Source organism: Cydia fagiglandana, chromosome 6, assembly GCF_963556715.1.
Source record: "Cydia fagiglandana chromosome 6, ilCydFagi1.1, whole genome shotgun sequence".
Classification (NCBI taxonomy): Eukaryota; Metazoa; Arthropoda; class Insecta; order Lepidoptera; family Tortricidae; genus Cydia; species Cydia fagiglandana.
In genome coordinates this window covers 21,221,877-21,241,424 of record NC_085937.1, presented here as the reverse complement: position 1 = coordinate 21,241,424, position 19,548 = coordinate 21,221,877, and positions in this window count along the sequence as shown.

The window sequence follows — 19,548 nt, the reverse complement described above, 5'->3', positions numbered from 1 at the left end:
CAATACAAGCAGGTTTAACCGCTCGATTCGGGAAATGAATTAAAGATGCACTAGATATGAAATAGTAAAGATATGTGACATTCCACGGCAAGAGGTACCTTATGGCGACTGGCGCCGCGATTCGGGAAATGAATTAGAGATTCACTAGATATGAAATAGTAAAGTTATGTGACGTTCCACGACAAAAGGTACCTTATGGCGACTGGCACTTACGTCGCATAGCGCCGCAATAATATTGGAACGACGTTAATAATAGCGTAAGCGCCAACCGCCATAAGGTACCTTTACCCGTGGGACGTCACATATCTTTACTATATCGTATCTAGTTAATCTCTAATTCATTTCCCGAATCGCGCCGTAAGTCGGGCCATCGATGAAAATAAACCACGAAAACATGTCTAACTTTCATTTTTCAGTTATACCTATTCGTCCTTTCGTTACCCTGCATACCATAATTATGGTAAATCACCACTTATCCGCGCTCTTCAATATATTAACGCGATCCTCGCATTAGCACCAGAATGTAAATTTGCCAGTAGTTGGATGGACCTGTGTTAAAGAGTGTATGAACTTCTGTGAGGGTATGGATAAGCGTAAGAGTGACATTCCATTTCCAACTGCAGCTGCAATACTGTTCATTTTACAATGGAAATTGACAGTGACAGCGACGCGTTTCCATAGTAAAATGAACAGTATTGCAGCTGCAGTTGGAAGTGGAATGTCACTTTAATGGTAACATGCCATTTCTAACCGCAGCTGCACTGACGGTACTGAACGCGTCGCCGCGCCGTCATTGTCAATTTTCATACTAAAATGAACAGTATTGCAGCTGCAGTTGGAAATGGAATGTCACTTTAAATCTTCTGCCTTGTATTAGTGTTTAATTTTTACATTTGTATAATTTGTCCTCTCCTTAGACTGTATCATGTACCTAATCTATATAAATACTGTCTGTTTTAAATTTCAAACTGTAGTTCCCTGAATGTATATGCTGTGTTCTTTTTAGGGTTCCGTACCCAAAGGTTAAAACGGGACCCTATTACTAAGACTTCGCTGTCCGTCCGTCCGTCCGTCCATCCGTCCGTCCGTCCGTCTGTCACCAGGCTGTATCTCACGAACCGTGATTGCTATACAGTTGAAATTTCCACAGATGATGTATTTTTGTTGCCACTATAACAACAAATACTAAAAACAGAATAAAATAAAGATTTAAATGGGGCTCCCATACAACAAACGTGATTTTTGACCAAAGTTAAGCAACGTCGGGAGTGGTCAGTACTTGAATGGGTGACCGTTTTTTTTTTTGCTTTTTTGTTTTTTTTTGCATTATGGTACGGAACCCTTCGTGCGCGAGTCCGACTCGCACTTGCCCGGTTTTTTTAATAAACATTCATTCACACCTCAGCTTCTACTGTGCGAGCAGCAATATTTGGACAGGTGTGATTATAGTAGCGATCCGCGCCCGTCAATGTTAACTCCACTCGAGTGATCCGAGTTTATAGAGAGAACTTACACGATTTATGACCAAAGCGTGGTTTCTCGGGGCAAAAACCAGTGCGAGTGATTAATTAAACTTAATCGAATTTAAACTGTTGTGAGACATACTAATATTGCGAGTGACTAAAAACAAGTGAGTCAATATCGATCTCAAGCAATTTTGAAATCTTAATAAGAACTGTTATGCGGCTTTGAAGTAGGTAAGTAAACAATATTAGTTTAGTGTCAGTTCCTTTATTACCTATCTATCTATTTGCAAGCCTACTTATTTCATATCTTTTTTATGGCAGCTATAAGAATCTGACATTATTATAACATTGACTATAATCATACTGCCAATTTTTTATTATTGTTGTATAATACATGTTACTTGAAAAAAAAATTATAAATGAAAAAATATTTATTGGTTTTGTACAAGGATTTCTACAATACAAGGTTGGGATCTTCTTTTAAGCAACAGGTATGCTTGTGACAGAAAACCCCGCTCTTCCAACAAATGCAGGGTATTAAACCAATATATTTGTGTATACAAATCTAATACTTAAAACTAAAAACTTTACTTAATAATTATTACATCGACTAATAATTCTGTACATTTTATTGTTAAAGCGATAAAAATATTTAAAAATAACATAATGGTGCTGTCTTAATTCCTCATTTTATCCATCGTACAAATAAATGCCCTTGCCGGGATTCAAACCCGGGAACATCTGCTTCATAGGCAGGGTTACTACCCACCAGGCCAGACCGGTCGTTGGCCGGTCGACTTTTTAAACGTCAATCCAAATTGCACCCATCAAACCGGGGTGTATAGGTATAGCCAACATGTTTAGCTAACAAAATGTCTTAAAATGTAGTCCTGACCAACATAGCTTAGTTGTAAACATTGTGACCACTACAATACGGTTCTAAAACAGGTCTTGCCTAAAGCTGACACTAAATACAAGACCTAAGCTCATATAATGCCGCCGTAAAGAGTCTCGTAGTTTTTGTGGTCACCGCAAACTTAAGGGGACATTTCTCCAAAATGTTAGGCTTAATATGAGTTCTAATAGTTCTGTATAATAGTGTGTGACCACTGCAGTACAGCTCTTAGACTAGTGCCTAAAAACTGACAGTAAATACAAACTCTAAGCTTATTTAATACGGTCGTAAAAAGTCTCACAGCTTTTGTGGTCACCGCAACGTTAAGTGGACATTTAATTTGAAGAAATTAGAATTAGATTATTGAAAAATTGTGGGACACTGATAATTATAAATAGGAAATAAAAGTGAGTGGCAAGTAAGCGTAAGGGATTAGCCTAGACGTCAATCATGCATTGACAAACGCCAAACCAAACGGAAAAACCGACCAAGTGCGAGTGGCCAGCTTTCAATAACTGGCCACCCTATACTAAAATGAATTATATTATTTATATTTATAGGTGCATATAATTTATTTATTGTTTGGGGTGTCCAGTTACTGGGAATTAGCCTATTAACGTTTGAATTTCGCTATAGCTTCCCCTTAACACGTACTTAGCAAGTATTTAGAGTGCAGGTAAGAACAAAACCAGTATCTCTCCCGGCTCCATTGTGCATGCATAGATATATGTGAATATATGTGCGTGTATACCGTGTATACCGTGCTTAGTGCATTCGTATGTTATTTAGTTGAACTCTGAATGGCTTCTGTTTAAGAATACTTTTTTTTACCCCGACGCAAAAAGAGGGGTGTTGTGTTTCATGCCAATGTCTGTCTGTCTGTGGCATCGTAGCTCTCGAACGGATGGACCGATTTCGATGCGGTTTTTTTACGTGAAAGCCAGTCTCCTTGCGGTGGTTCTTAAACTGGGCATCGAGGTGAACACACGGGTAGATTAGCACAAAACGGCGCGCGGTGAAATTTATTTTTATTTTATTTATTTGTGACGTCCCACGGGTAAAGGTACCTAAAGGCGATTGGCGCTTACGCTATTATTAACGCCGCTCCAATATTATTGTGGCGTTATGCGACGTAAGCGCCAGCCGCCATAAGGTACCTTTTGCCGTGGAACGTCACATTTGGCTCACAAAACAAGTTACCTACCTCGGAGTAATTAACAACGGAGACGCCATGTCTAAAATTTTCGGTACAAAATAGTCTGCCGTTTTTTGCGGGGGAGGGGCACATCAAATGTATAGGTACGTCATGTCAGATAAACGTCAGTCCATACATATGGTTGACCATTGGCCGCCTATTTTCGACAGAGGGGAATGCCTGTTAATGGCGGCTCCATTGTTAATTACTCCGAGTTACCTACAGACATTCACAGGAATTACATTAATAAGCTTACAGTTCAGATCTAGACTATAACTCCAAACATGTGTGCACAGAAGGATAGGAACATAATACGGCGCGTGTAAATTTTCTACAAACTGTCAACAATCGCGTTCATAAATATATAAGCATTAATTAAACAGGGACATCAAGGTAAACAAACGGGTAGATTAGCGCAAAACGGCGCGCGGTGAAATACGGCGCGTGTAAATTTTCTTACGCCCTCCGCCATCGACAGCCCTGAAGGGAGCGATAGCAGAAAACAAGAAAATTGCTTGGGGTTTAAATTTTAAACTATTATGCGCACAGTACACATGCTAAAGTGCACTTTAAAACACCTTTAACTTGGGTTAGCACATTTTTTGCGCTTGTATTTATAAATTGCTCATGTAATGAACATAATTATTATATAATTAATTAACTTAAAATAATGTTTGTATGCAAAAGACAATTTTGAAAATGCTACATCGACTTCAATGAATAATATAAAAATATGAATATTTTTAGAAAACGAAACTAAACGATTTGTTTTTTTTATTACAAAGAGAAGATCCATTCCAAATAACTCAACTGAAAATGTAAATTTCTCATTTCAAAAAATCTTCAATTAAGAACAGAAGGATAAAATAAACAAAACACCCCAAGTTATAAAAAACAATAGTCCATTAAACACATAATTCTGCGCACCTTACCCGATCCGTCGGCTCGAGCCGTTAGTAAGCGCCTTTTTTAATCTCAATAAATCAAATTTATGAGTTGTGTAAGCTTTGTTTTATTTACCCTTTTATAATTCTGCAGGTCCCTGCGTGGTGGGACCCGTTGAGATTAGACACCCTTGGCTATAATTGTTGCTATCTGATGCATTGTTCTAGGGCTCTAGAAGGGTAGTTCAAATTCAAGGATCCATTCATGTTTTGACATTGCTCAGATTTCTTGTGTTACTTTTCCATTTTGTCACCAATCTCGAGTAATCCGGTACATTGAAAAAAATAACTAAGTTAAATAACTATTCAACTTCCTACGAAAGAGTTTTTACTTATTTTTCTCTAAATTGAAAGTAAAAATACCTATTTATAAAATCAATATATTTCAGGTTTCCCCATTCCCCCTTCCTCTTTTTTGTCTGGGCGTGTAGCAATTAATTCCCGCATTGTACGCGCGTCTTCAATAATATATCGCAAACGCCTTCATAACATTCCAACCGAAATTCTAAAAATACCAGTTTAAACTTGATCTTCCATTACGTATAGTTATGGTGAAGCTAGGGGTCAAGATACTCTGGTTTTACCCTTCCACAGCCAATGAAAGAGCTTTGGAAGTTTGGACCATCGATTCTAACACCTGTTTTTTAATGTCATTTGGGGGAAGATGATTTATATTTTGGCGTGTTTTTGAGTAAAGGCTTACATATAAATTGGGGGAAATGTCGTTTATAAACAAATAAATAAATAAATAAATAAATTGTATTTTGTAAATATATACTTACTGGATTTTTTCGTAAGTTCTAAAAGCGTTTTAAGTATAAATCCCCGTGTGATTCATGCGTACTTAATTATATTTATAACGAGTCATTTACATAATATAGGTAGAATTATGAAGATTAGACTTAGATGTTTATTACCTGTTAAGTGGTATTCATCTAACTAAATAATAACATGAAAAAGTTTAAAATAAAATAATGAAACGTTTCATTGGTGTTTCATTGTCATTATAATGTAAGTAATAGCAATTTTATCAGACCGTTAATTGGATACCGTGTTAAGTTTATTGTACCTACATATCGTAAACCTAAATACTTTAGGATAGTTTGATATATATAGTTGTTAGCTATAGCACACAGATGCCACTAGTTGTATATAAATATACTTGTAGCACATAAAAATATACGTCACAACATCGGACTTTTATTAAACACCATTTCTCCAAATAGCCCCAAACGAGGTCAGCACTAATCAGCACCTCAACATTGAAATAATAAATCTGCGCCCCCTCTCCCCCCTCCCAAGGAGGCCGTGAGTGTCAAGCCATGATAGACTGCGCAACATAAACCTGACGAGACGCGTTCCCGCGCGGAATGGCCCAACCGAGTCCTCTATATCACTTTTATTACATGCCATCTTCATTTTCATATTTCATATTTGCATTTCCACCCTGCCCCCTCTTCCCCTTTTAAGCTTTTTCTGTGTAATCGTCCGCTTTGCGCGACGCGGTCAGAGAGTGAATTAGGTACTTATAGTTTTAAGTTTTGACGTTGATGCTTTACACTGGAGGTTATAACTACATTTATTATGTATAATTAGATCTTTTGTAATTAGAAAGTACTAAACGTAAAGTTGAACGGACTTCAAGATACAAAAAGCTACATTTAGGCGATACAATGGGTCATTTCTTATTCATTCATGGATTGGAATACAAAAAGCAAATAATTTAGGTAAGTACACTGAATTCAATACTACCAATGACTCTTTACAAAATTTCGATTTTGGCCGCACTTTCAATATTTAACAGGCAGTTTTATACAATCGCAACGTTGGCGTGCAGTTCCTATACAAGTTGCAGTCGGGTAGCAGTCCGGTCTGTATCGGTCCCAACAGCTAAAATTCTAACTCCGAAACCAGTGACGAAAATTTTTAATTACCATAAAGAAGGCTTAACCGGCGTAGGGTCAGCAAATTCCGAGCAAACACCGGCTTAATAGAGCGCCCTAACTCCGCGTAAGCTTTTTGATATCTCCGATACTAGTGGGGGGAGCGTCGGCAAAACAGGCGGATCGGAAGTTTTGTTTGTGTAAGCCATCAGAATGTAAGTAATTCACATTATTATATGAAACAAGGATAGGTTACAGCAGATATACAGGGTGGAAAAAAATAATGTTAGCTTAAGTTAGCTCATTTTATTTACTTTTAAAGAAAACATTATTTTATTTTTAAAAAGAAACAACGATTTTTAGTAGGTAACTTGTTTAATCTGGAGGCCAAAGAACTTATATTTTGACATGAAAATGATGTTTGTTTGTTATCATATGCTCACGTGGCGCGCTCGCGCCAATACAATTACGTATGTTTTATTCGAGCAAAATGCATGCGCGATAGATAACAAAACATTTTGATATCATTTTGAAATCAATATACATATTGTTTGAATTAGGATTGTTCATTTTTTTTCAAATGTTCTATTTCGAAAACCATTTCGAGATATAAGGTTTTTAAACAGTTTCCGACATTTGCTGCGATATAATAATTGAGGATTGAAGATATTTCAACAAATATCCTTATGACCTTAGTTTGACCTTCTCCTGGGCTGAATGTAAAGTCATTGCATAATAAAAGTTATCGAACCATAGTAAATAAATCCGTCACTCACGTATTGTCAACGTTATCATTGTCATCGATTGTCATAACAAAATTTTTCAGTTAAACCGCTGCGCTTGTTTGTTACAATTTGATTTATAATTAATTAATACCTAAACAGTAGATTTCATTGCTTAATAATATATCAAAAACCTTGTTCCTATGTGTGGGAATGATTCACAAAAATAATAGTTCGAATCCACGAAGACCTACGACGTGAAAGATGGTGCCGTGAATTAAACTTGGAATACCTACCTACTTCACGTGTTACACACAGTATTGCTGTGAGAATCACGTCGATGTAAGTATAAAATTAATATTAATTTACTACAATTAAGTATTTAAAAGCTCACTTTATTGGTAGGGTCATGGTATCTATGTATTTATTTTCTGTGGTAATGTAGCCAGAGTATCTAAAGGCAAACCGTTAAACAGAGATGGTGCCTACTAGAAAGAAGGAATATACAAGAATACATAGCCATACTCAAAATTCAGCCTGAATCTGCTTTAAAAAGATATATTTTCTAATTTCCAGGTACATGTTGCAGTTCAAGCTGCTGATATCATGGTGGACAAGACTTAATAAAGAGTTGTGAATAATAAAACATGTTTTTGTTTACCTACTTTTTTATTAATTTGGGAAATATGTTATATATGTTTCCAAAAAAAATAGTAACTTTACATTAAATGTATGTTTATCATGTTCTCCACGAGCATCTGACAATGATGGCTTCTTGTTGACCATCCAGAAGAGAAGTGTATGGTTTGTTATTTACGGTCGTAAAGTATTACGACGATTAATAATTAATATGACGTTCGTTTCAATACAAAATGCTCAACTTTGTTCTGGGCCCAAGTACAGTTACATAACTATCTCACAGCTGTATCTAAATAGGAATCACGATGGCAAAGTAATAACAATACTTAAAAAAAACGTCAAATTAGCTCTGCGTATTTAAATAAGTAATTATAATTAATATAATGGAATAATTAACAAGTTATGGTGATAAATAGAACCTGCACGTCGCAATTATAGTGCTGTATCATTATCTAAAGTGTTACATTAACATAAGAAGAAATATATTGACGACAAAAAACATGGAAACTGTCAACGATGTAACGTTCCAGATTTAAAAATTACACCGTTTTTGCCTGTATTTCACCGAAGATTTTACAGATGAGTATTGTTTTCATAATTTATAAGCCTAGTTTTTAGTTTATTTCTAATTGTCATACTTTTTTTTGCTACCTTCATACGATTTGAGGAGAACTTTGTTTAAAACATAACAGGATTTTAACATACCTAAATATCTTAATTCATTCTTAAATCACCTTAAGAACCATTAAATCATACCCTGCGGTAAGCAGTTAACTTATAAAACAGCAAATTATGAAATTTATTGTATAAATTCTAAGAAGCTTATCACAGTTATCACTTACAAATCAAGTCATTTGTAGTTTACATTTTTTTTTAAATCACTATATTCTGTTAGAAGCATTGAATTTCATTCATCTATTTTGCTCAGATGTCATACACTACCAATATGTTTACAGCTCAAACTACTAAGATGACTACACGCAGGGATGTCCTGGTTGCTAAAATGCAGCAATTACAGAAAGAACTGAAAACAGCCGAAGAATTGAACAAAAGACTCCTTCAAGAACAGGAAGAGAGTGCAGAGCAATTTGAGCAAGTTGTTAGAATAAACACAACCCTCAAGTCTCAGCTCGCTAACCAGGATGTTGAGTTCGAAGACATGCAGGGGCAGCGGGATGAACTTCAAGCTGCCGTTGATCAGTTCAAGAATTGTCAGGAGATACATGAGCAGGCATTACAACGCATCCAGGACTTAGAACAGCAGCTGGAGGAGTCAGAAACAAAACATAGTTGCAAGTATTGCTCCGGCCACTCCGGACTGCGAGACAATAATTTAAGTATTTTTGCTGAAATTAATAGCTTTGATGTAGATTCAGTCGATGATAGCATAGGATTCTCCCCAATGGTAGAAACAGTAGATTTAAAAAGTTCTGTGCACATTGAAGGCAGTAGTGATATTAGAGTCGCACTGAAAGGATCCAAAAAAATAAAAAAATATTTAAAACTCAGTAGATTCATAAAGAAATCTAAACTTTTGCTAAAACGCCATAATTCAATATTCAAAATGATACAATCCAAATGTAACAGTGTCGCCTTAAGCGATGAACTTCTAAACTGCCAATACCAACTAGACCGGACAGTAGAAGAATTGAGTCATCGCTCCGATGAACTAGAAAAATTAGAATTAAAGTTGAAAAACTTAAATAATAGAGACGAACTGTCAAGTAAAGCGTTACAGGAATACATAGCCTTTATGAATAATGTTCTAGAACCGGGGAGCGGCTACACTCTGCGTATGGATTCGCCGCGGCCCCCGCCCCGCCCCGCCACGCCGGACTCGCCCGCGCTGCGCGCCGCCCTGGCCGCGCCGGGCTCGCCCGCGCTGCGCGCCCTGTTCGCGTCGCGCGCCGCCCGCGCGCCCGAGCTGCGCGGCGACTCCGAGCCCGCCCCTCGCGTCGCGGATCCGGCGCCCCCGCCGCCATCGTCACCGCCGAGCCGAGCCGAGCAGGTTCCATCGGGGCCGGGCCGAGCCGAGCCGACTCCGTCGCTGCCGTGCCTCGTCGAACCGGCCCCTTCACCGCCGAGCCTTGTCAAGCTGGCTCTGTCGCTGCTGACCTACGTCGAGCCTGCGCCATCCCCGCCGAGCCCTGTCTCGCCAGCTCCATCGCCGCCAGGCCTCCCCTCGCCAGCACCAGCGCCGCCCCGCCTCGGGTCCGGGGCGGCCCCGCCGCGGCCGCAGCGCCGCCCGCGCGCCGCCGGCCGCCGCACGCTGCTGTACTCGGACGAGGTGGGCGCCGGCCTGGGCGTGCTGCTGGCGCAGCGCTTGTCGCAGGGCGTCGTCAACCACTGTCACCCGGGCGCCTCTGTCGATCGTTTGATCGAATCTATTTCTGCGGGCGAGTTTGACCGCGACTCGACGCTTGTAGTTTTATTAGGGAATAGTTTAGACTGTACTAAGCGAGATATCTTAAAATTATCCGCTACGCTGTCGGCGATTGACCGGGGAGAGGTTGCTAAAATAATTATCTGTGCGCTCCCTTATAGAATGTCGAGCAAGGTCAATAAGAGGGTATTTCATTACAATTCTTTATTGTATAACCTTTCCTTGTACAGTAGTACGATTTCGTATTTTGATACGAATAAATTTATAGAAGATTTTGTTATGCCCCATAAGAGGACCTACCTACCGAGAAGATGTCTTGTAGAGTGTGCTAACCTGTTAGCATATAATATTGAAGACCCCGTCGTGGCTAGCACGGCGTCTAATAGCCTTAAGTCGCGTAGTATTTTACGCCTTGGTAGCATAGGGTTTGAGATGGAGCCGCCTGGTGATTTGAATTTAAACTAATCGCTACGACAACGTGTGCACCAGCCGGCTCCGTTCATATTGATCACTGTGATGCTAGTATGTTTGGTAAAACCAATTTATTGAACTTAGTTCATCAAAATATCCAAGGATTTACCTGTAAGGAACACGAAATTGATTTGTTTATACAGTACTCGAATATTGACATTCTCTGTATAACTGAGCACTGGCTTAAAGATCATGAATTTATGTTTAATTTCAATAATCATAGTATAGTAAGTTCATTTTTTAGGAGATCTTGCAATCGCGGCGGGTCATTGATAATGGTAAAACATAATTTAAAAAGTAAGGAGCGTAAAGACATTGTTGACATGTCAGTGGAACGCCTTATAGAACTTTCTTGTGTTGAATTGGAACAATTTATAATTATATGCGTGTACAGGCCCCCATCGGCAGACTATAACTTATTCGAATCGGTCATAGATGAAGTACTTAGTAGTGTTTTTGGAAGTCATAAAAAAAAAATTGTATGTGGTGATTTCAATATTAATTTGCTAGAAAATTCGCCATTATGTGGAAGGTTACTAAATACTTTTAAATCCTTCAATTTAGTCAATTTATTTTGTGAACCCACTCGAGTCACAGCAACCAGTGCTACATGTATAGATAACATCTTTAGTAATAATGACGCGATTAGTAAATCTGTTATTAACAACCTAAGTTCTGACCACTGTGGACTAAAAGCTTCTTTCAGCGGGAAAACTGAAGAAATTCCTCAAGATACTTTGTGCAGGCCGATTTCCGAAAGTCGCCTAGGTTTATTCAATCGTAATATTACTAAACAATTATGTTGTCTTTCATGTACCCAGGAAAACCCTGACTGTTTGAGTTCCGAGTTGTTTAATTGTATTAAAAAGGAATTTGATGCCTGTTTCATTCAGAAAAAGGTGCAAGGCAAGGCTAAGACTAAATTTAGCGACTGGGCTACACCGGATATTCACGAGAAAAGACGCCGGCTCTACGACTTATATGATTTAAAGGCAACTGATAAAAGCCCGGAATTTCTAGAGTACGTCAAAAATTATTCTAAATCTTTTAAAATGTTGTGTGTCGCCGCTAAAGCCGATTATTTGTCGAAAAAGATCCTAAATTCCAGCGATAAAGTCAAAACTGTATGGCAAGTTATCAGTAATGAAACTGGAAAACGTAAACTGAAGGATCCGCACTACAACCTACGAATTGCTGACACTTTAGTAAGTTCCGACCGTGAAGTAGCAGATCATTTTGAGCGGTTTTTCTCGAATATCCCGGTAGAAACAACAAGATCCCTTAATTCATCGCCAGACGTCGCTGAAGAAATTTTGAAGACAAATGTGGCAGAATGTACAGAAATCTTCAAATTTTCGTATGTCTCATCGAATATAGTTCTTAAGACTTTTAGGTCTTTAAATTTAAAGAAAACAGAAGATCTTTGGGGCCTGTCTGTCAAAGTATTAGATTCCATCATTGAGTCAATTACACCATACTTAGCTGAGATTTTCAACAGATGCATTGATGCTGGAATTTTTCCAGATATTATGAAACATAGCAAAATTATCCCTCTGTTTAAATCAGGAACGAGAACAGATCCCACGAACTTTAGACCGATTTCAATACTACCGGCATTAAGCAAAGTGTTCGAGAAACTTATTCTGAATCAACTATTGTCACATTTCAACAGAAACAAACTGCTTGATAGCAATCAATTTGGTTTCACCAAAGGTCGATCAACTACTGACGCCGGTGCGGTACTTCTAAAACACATCTTTGATGCTTGGGAAAAAGCTCAAGATGCTGTTGGAATTTTCTGTGATCTGTCAAAGGCATTTGATTGCGTTGATCACGAAAATTTAAAGAGAAAATTAAGCCGCTATGGGATAAAAGCTAGTGCCCTTGACCTGGTCTCATCGTACCTTTCGGATAGAACTCAGCGAGTAGTTATTAATGGAACTCAATCGGCGGGGTCCCCGGTAGCCCTCGGAGTGCCTCAAGGTTCAATTCTTGGTCCCTTCCTGTTTTTGGTATACATTAATGACTTACCAAAAGTTGTGCAAGATAGACATGATATAGTGTTATTTGCAGATGACACTTCCCTTATATTTAAAGTGGACAGAAAGGAAAATAGCTTCGAGAGCATTAATGACGCGCTATCTACCATTGTAAACTGGTTTACGGCAAACAATTTGCTTTTGAACGCCAAGAAAACCAAATGCATCAAGTTTACGCTACCTAACGTCAAGCAGGTAAATAACGGCAAGATTAAAATAAAAGGTGATACGCTGGAATTTGAGGACCGAACTGTTTTCCTGGGAGTCACTTTAGACTCCAAACTGCAATGGCATGCACATATAGGCACTCTAGCCGGAAAACTTAGTTCAGCAGCCTATGCAGTGAGGAGAATCAAACAGCTGACAAACGTAGAGACGGCCAGGCTGGTATACTATAGTTACTTCCATAGTGTTATGTCTTATGGAATTCTGTTGTGGGGAAAAGCGGCAGATATTCAGACAATATTTGTGCTGCAAAAACGAGCTGTACGTTCCATCTATGGACTGGGCGCTCGAGTATCCCTAAGAGAGAAATTCAAAGAAGTTAACATTCTTACCGTTGCATCTCAATACATACTAGAGAATATTATGTATGTTCGGAAAAACATCCACGAATTCAAGGTTAACAGTGATATCCATAACTATAACACTAGAAACAAACATAAACTTGCCGTGCCCGCCCACCGCCTCCGTAAGGTTAGTACGTCTTTCGTCGGGAACTGTACACGTTTTTATAACAAAGTCCCCACTGATGTAGTGAATTTACCACTTCACAAATTTAAGTCGCACATTAAGCACTCCTTGTTATGTAAGGCGTACTACACTGTAAATGATTTTATAAACGATAGAGATGCTTTTAAGCCGGTAGCTTGATTGGTTTCATTAGTATAATAAGAATTAAATAAATATTGTTTTTTTTTTACACTGAATTAAATATGCTAGTGTCCAGTAGAATTGACACATGAGACAATGATGTTCTCGCTTGATTATATTGTTTAATTTAATTTTAGTTTTGGACACTTGGAGACCTTATACATCTCTAAGTACATATTTATTTATTTGATTTTTATTTTTGATTGTACATACTTACCTATATTTTTAATGTTTCTGACACTTAGAGACCTTTACATCTCTAAGTCAACTTAGGCTAGTAATTATGTGAAGCTATATTACTGTCTTTTTATGTAACATATGAGCACAAAATGCCGTGTCTTACAGCTACATGTTATTACTATTTTAATATTAATATAGGCCGGTAGCTTGAACATGTCATGCTCGCTTAAAAGTCTTTGCTTACGGTGGCGTTGTTGATCGGGTCGCTACTTTCCCGAATGAAGGTTGAGGGAGGCGATGGCTGAGATACGCGTCATACTCGTGAACGGGTGCTGTTTGTGGAGACTGGTCTGTTAAGCTAACACGAGCTATTATACTTAGTAACTTTTATTAATTAATTACAGTGAGACGCCTCATTCTGTTCTCGTATGTTTCTTTTCTTTTAATGAATGTATTAATTATACAGGATATTGACTCTTGGAGACCCTATACATCTCTAAGGATAACTTGATAAACTATATAATCTTATAGTTCTGACACCTAGAGACATTTACACCTCTAAATATTATAGATTTTTTGTGTGTGTTTTTTTATCTGTATTTTGTATGTAATTCGACATTAAGAGACCATATACATCTCTTAGTAATTGTAATACGTTAGATTGAATTGTTAGTTTTAATTTATAAAATTGTTGATGTTATTATTTTTGCTTTTATGTAAATTCAATGTTGACGTGTAAAAGTGCCCTTGTGGCCTATTTGCTGAATAAATGTTGATATTTGATATTTGATATTTGACCGGAAATAATAGGATATAATTAGCAAAATTGGCATGTTCCTAATATAGTAGTATAAGTATGTAGTACAATATCCAAACAATGGTGACAAGCCGGTAGAAAGCACCCACTGGGTGCTAAGCTACCTTTAGCAATGGACGCTTGTAACGATTTTATGAATCCAATCTTCTTACAAATCGAATCAGTTAAAATATATATGATGTAGGTAACTTACATTTGTATTTTTGCTCCCTTGATTTCAGCCAAGTTATGGTTGGAGTTGGATATGTATATGCTATATGGATACATACTCCAATAAAACTAAGTTATATTATATAACTTAGGCAGATTTCTGGAATCAGCTTTCTCAAATTTATAGCGTAGGTATTTTGAAATTAATGATTCAAAATAAACGAGTTTTCCATTCCAGACGATTGTTATTTATAGAAACACGTGACACTGACATTGTCGACAGGTGACATTACAATCAATTGACAATGTCAACTATTTTTTTAATGCTTGTTGTTGCTTGTGCATTATCCTAATCAGCCGACGACATGTAATTTACGAGAAGTTGTATCTCATATTTTCAATAAATTATAAATATTCAACCGAGCCACGAATTACTAAATCATTCAAATTGGTATCTTAACCCTTAATCAAATATCGGGAAATTATTTCCCACTTCATTCTAATTTATGAAATATTTTTTATCTTTTTAAAGGCAGCACTCAGCGATACCAACCATACAGATTTAAAATCTTAGTAACATTTTGAATTTGAAAAATGGCAACACTTTTCTAATGGCCGCCATTTGTGACCATACGTCAAAGTCAATGTCAGTTGTTGTGATTTTTTTTGCAATAACGACAATTTTTTTAGTATATTGAGATTAAGTGCGAAAAAAAATCTTGTAAGTGCATACACTGAATACTATCATAAACTAGACTTATTTTCCGTGCGTTTTGCTTGAAAAGAATTGTGATAACGATGTGATTTAGCCAAGATTTTAAGGTTTTAGTAAGTGGGTAATTATTTCCCATTGTTTGTTCCTGAACGTAAGATTCACAAAAAAATTGGTAGATTTTATCAAGTGGGAAATAATTTCCCAGTATTTGTACTCAACTTAAATTTTAATTGGTTTCCATAAATAAAAATATACGCCCGTTTGCCTGTTACACAAAAAAATCTGTGGCTGTTTTTGTTTTCTTTTTTCTTTTATTTATTTCTTTGATTTTTGAAGATAACTTTAAAGGATCATACTTGAATTCCAAGCAAAGCCGGGGGGAGCTACTAACTAGTAAATAGTTCGTAACCGTATCGGACAATGGGAAACTATTTCTCACTTCATTCAAAGTTTTGCTATTCCGTAACGGATAACGGGAAATTATTTCCTACCGCAAAACCCCCCTTTCCCCCCACAAAAAATCTTTTTGTATATTTTTTCGTAATCTACGCACCCAAATTACCTAAAAACCATTCTTAGTTTTCAAAAATCTCATAAAAAGTGTTCCGTTTGATTAAGGGTTAAATTAACCTATATTTTCAGAAAATAAAATAAAAATGGGGGTCTAAAAAAAATGAACAATCCTAATTGACCTTAAAATAATTGATTTTAAACTTAGAATAGGGAGTATTACTGCAATGTTCTGCCGCCAGAGTGCAGCACTAATTTGTTTAGTAAACCATAGAGTAACTTATACATACTACCTTTAAATATTTTTTTGACAAGTTTTCACTATGACATGCATCAAGGCGATTTGTTTACAGGTGGCCTACCGTGAATCGCGAAAATCGAAATTTCTTTAGGTATCTGTCTCTCTATCAATCGAATAGGCAAGAGTGATAGAGAGGCAGAACCCGAATTTCGACTGTTATGTTTCACGGTAGGCCATGTGATTGGCCTAGTGATGCCCTCTACTCTACCTCCCTATCCGCCTGAGAAAGAAAATGACAGTCGACGATAAAGGTTGAAACATAAATTTAATTTTTTGAAAAGGTTTTAAGAATGATTCTGCTATCGGTGGGTCGGCGTGGCGTGGTGTTTAGCGCGATCTTTACGGCGCGGCGGTCGCGTGCATCAGCCGGCACTGCACCTGGTGCATCTGCATGCACGCCTACAAAAACACCACCTACGGCGAGATTCTGGCCGAGGCTTTCATTAGAAAACCTACTAGCGCGCCTATTCGGATTTCGAGATAATCACAAGATCTAGAGTCGATTTAGAGATCAACTAGATCTACATTAGATATCGCCTAGATGTGACTTTGGATATCTAAGTCATAACTTGTCGAAATCGTTCAAGAGGACCTCCAGAATCTCGGAAACGTCAAATTTGACAGATCTATCTTACAAATATCATTAAATTATCCATATCGTAACTTGTTGATGAAGTCTACTAGAAATCTAATTCATTTTCGGAATCGAGCCGTAGGTAGGTATTTATACCTAGCGCCTCGAATAATGGTCTCTATGACAATTTTTATGGTATATTATAACTTAAATGCTAGATGTCTAAATAATTTAATGTGCAAAACTTCAAAAAAAAAATACTACAAAGCTTACAAACATTTTAAGTGACGGCAACTCCATTAAAATGAACTGTCTTAGGAACCATCATTAAACGCGAGAGGTATACGAATTCATCATTTGGGTCGAACCCTTAAAAAAAAGTCACAAATTCATTGCGTGTTTTTAAATAGGTACCTAATCGTTAAAAAGGAGTTAAAAGAGACTCCTGAGACAGTGGAGACAAATTATAGGTGACCTTCTGATGACAACCTGCCGTATTCGAACTTCAAGATATTCACAAGAGACGACACGTACTAGATCCATTCTAGATACGTTATAGTTTAGATATCAACTAGTTCTCTTTTGCAGCGCAATTCGGGCAACCAATGTCACTTTTACGTTAGATAGAGTAAGATATCTATCTATTAGATGTGAATTGAATCTCTAAGTCACATCCTGTGGAAATTGTTCAAGAGTATCTCCAGAATCGCGCAAATGTCAAATTTGACAGGTTAGATCTTAAACATATCGTTATCGTGTCTTGGTGATGTCTAAAAGATATCTAATAGATGTCTATTTCAAAATCCGAATCGGGCCCAACATGCAACTGCATTGCTTTGCGACATTACTCACTTTCACTTAAAATTACACATGGTAAATTTTTAAGAATTTATATTGTGAATGTCAGTTTTTTACATTATGAATAATTGAGTATGAAAAATAACACGTAGGTACAATCAAGATTTAACTCAAAATTATTAAATTACAATCGTAAAATCAATTATACTGCGGCGGCGTTGGTGAAAGTCACAATAAAGTTAACACATTCAGACTTATGAGGTAAAAGCTTGGTCCGTCACAAAGCCAAATCTTCCGTCACAATAACTTAAGTATCGCTACCTATCATATCTTTGCTTTCTTTTTAATTTCCTGGCTTCTTAAGACAAGATCCAATCTGAATATGAGACCCCATAAAAACTATCCTGATACAATCTCAAAACAAAACATTATTTAAAAATTTCATAACAAGTTCGTACAGTCTTCTATGGCTCCGCGCTTGCCAAATCGAAAACTGAGCGAACGAAAACGTATATTGCTATGGTAATTTGCAAACATATAGGCTATTCGGATTGCTAGGGTTTCATTCTAGGGTCTATAAATTGTTTGGAATTGTCTGTGACCTGGTCTAGTGTTCGTTGTGAGACTTGGAAGAATAGGAATAGGAATTTGTAATTCTTTCTGTACCCCTATACTGCAAAACGTAATATAAGACCAAAAAAAGTAAGGCAATCTTGCCACTTTTTAGTAGCGCGTCTTGTATTCATGTAAAAATAAGTAAAAAAGTACTTTTTTAAATCGTAGGAGTAAAATTACTAGTAAATAAATTATTTTAGCGTGATTATTTATCAAAAGGAATTTACTATATTACAAACAAATTATTGCAGTGGCAACATTGTCCTACTTTTTTGGGTCTTGAATTACGTTTTGCAGTTTAGTGTAAATTTCATTCGATAGCGTGACGTGACGTACGCGTTTGCGTTAAGTGTCATTTTGTATGAGATCTTGAGTTTCCAAAACGTCCCGCTTGGCGCGCTGTTCAAAATCCCATACAAAAATAGACATAACGCAAACGCGAACGCTCGTCACGCTACCGAATGTAATTTACGCTAGGGGTTCAGTAGCTCTACTATCAGTTTCGTGAATGACAGTGAGAAGTGAAGACAGTGAGAAAGTTAAGGAAAATGTATGGAGTAATTGTACAGAGCCTATACCGGTCACGTAAAGAACTAAAAAATTCAATTGGTACCATGAGTTATAGACGTTTTTACGCGAGTTTTCCATACTTGCCTAACTTCACACCTAAAACGCTCTCTTTCTAATTATATAATGAAAACTGAGCCAGAATTATTCTGCGTAAATACTTTACGCGAGTAAACGTGACAGATGTTATGGAAAAATACGTGCGTTTCCAACGTGACATTTCTGTCAACTTGTGAACACAACAAATACGCAGATTTTTCACGAATATCAATGCAATTTTCAACGTAATATGTATAAATTTATAACAGTATGTGAACTTCAAGCAAAACTTTAAGGGATAAATCAATTAATAGTTCGATAAAAGGCTGATTTAGTACAAAGGTAATGAGTTATACTTGACATCATATTTTCCTATTTCTACTGCTACATTTGCGAAAATCACATTGCTTACGAGCAGTTTTTGGTTTTAGGCAAGAAGCTGATTGAAAACAACATTTCCATGAAAACCCGGATTGCATCATGTATGCATGTAGTTCAGCTATGTAAGTTACATATGTATTAAGAATTAAGGCTCAATACAAGGAGCGGTACATAGACATGTTGCTGTTTTTGTTGCTGGGTGCACATAACACATAGTAAGAATAAGACATACCATACCGCAAGACCTATTATAATATTTACACAAGAATTGCTACGTATTTTATTAAGCATTATTATCTTATATAAAATAAAACATACAAATGTTCTGTGGGTTTATTTATTTTTCTTTACTAAGTAAGTATTATTTTATTTTCCGTTGTTCAAATTATTG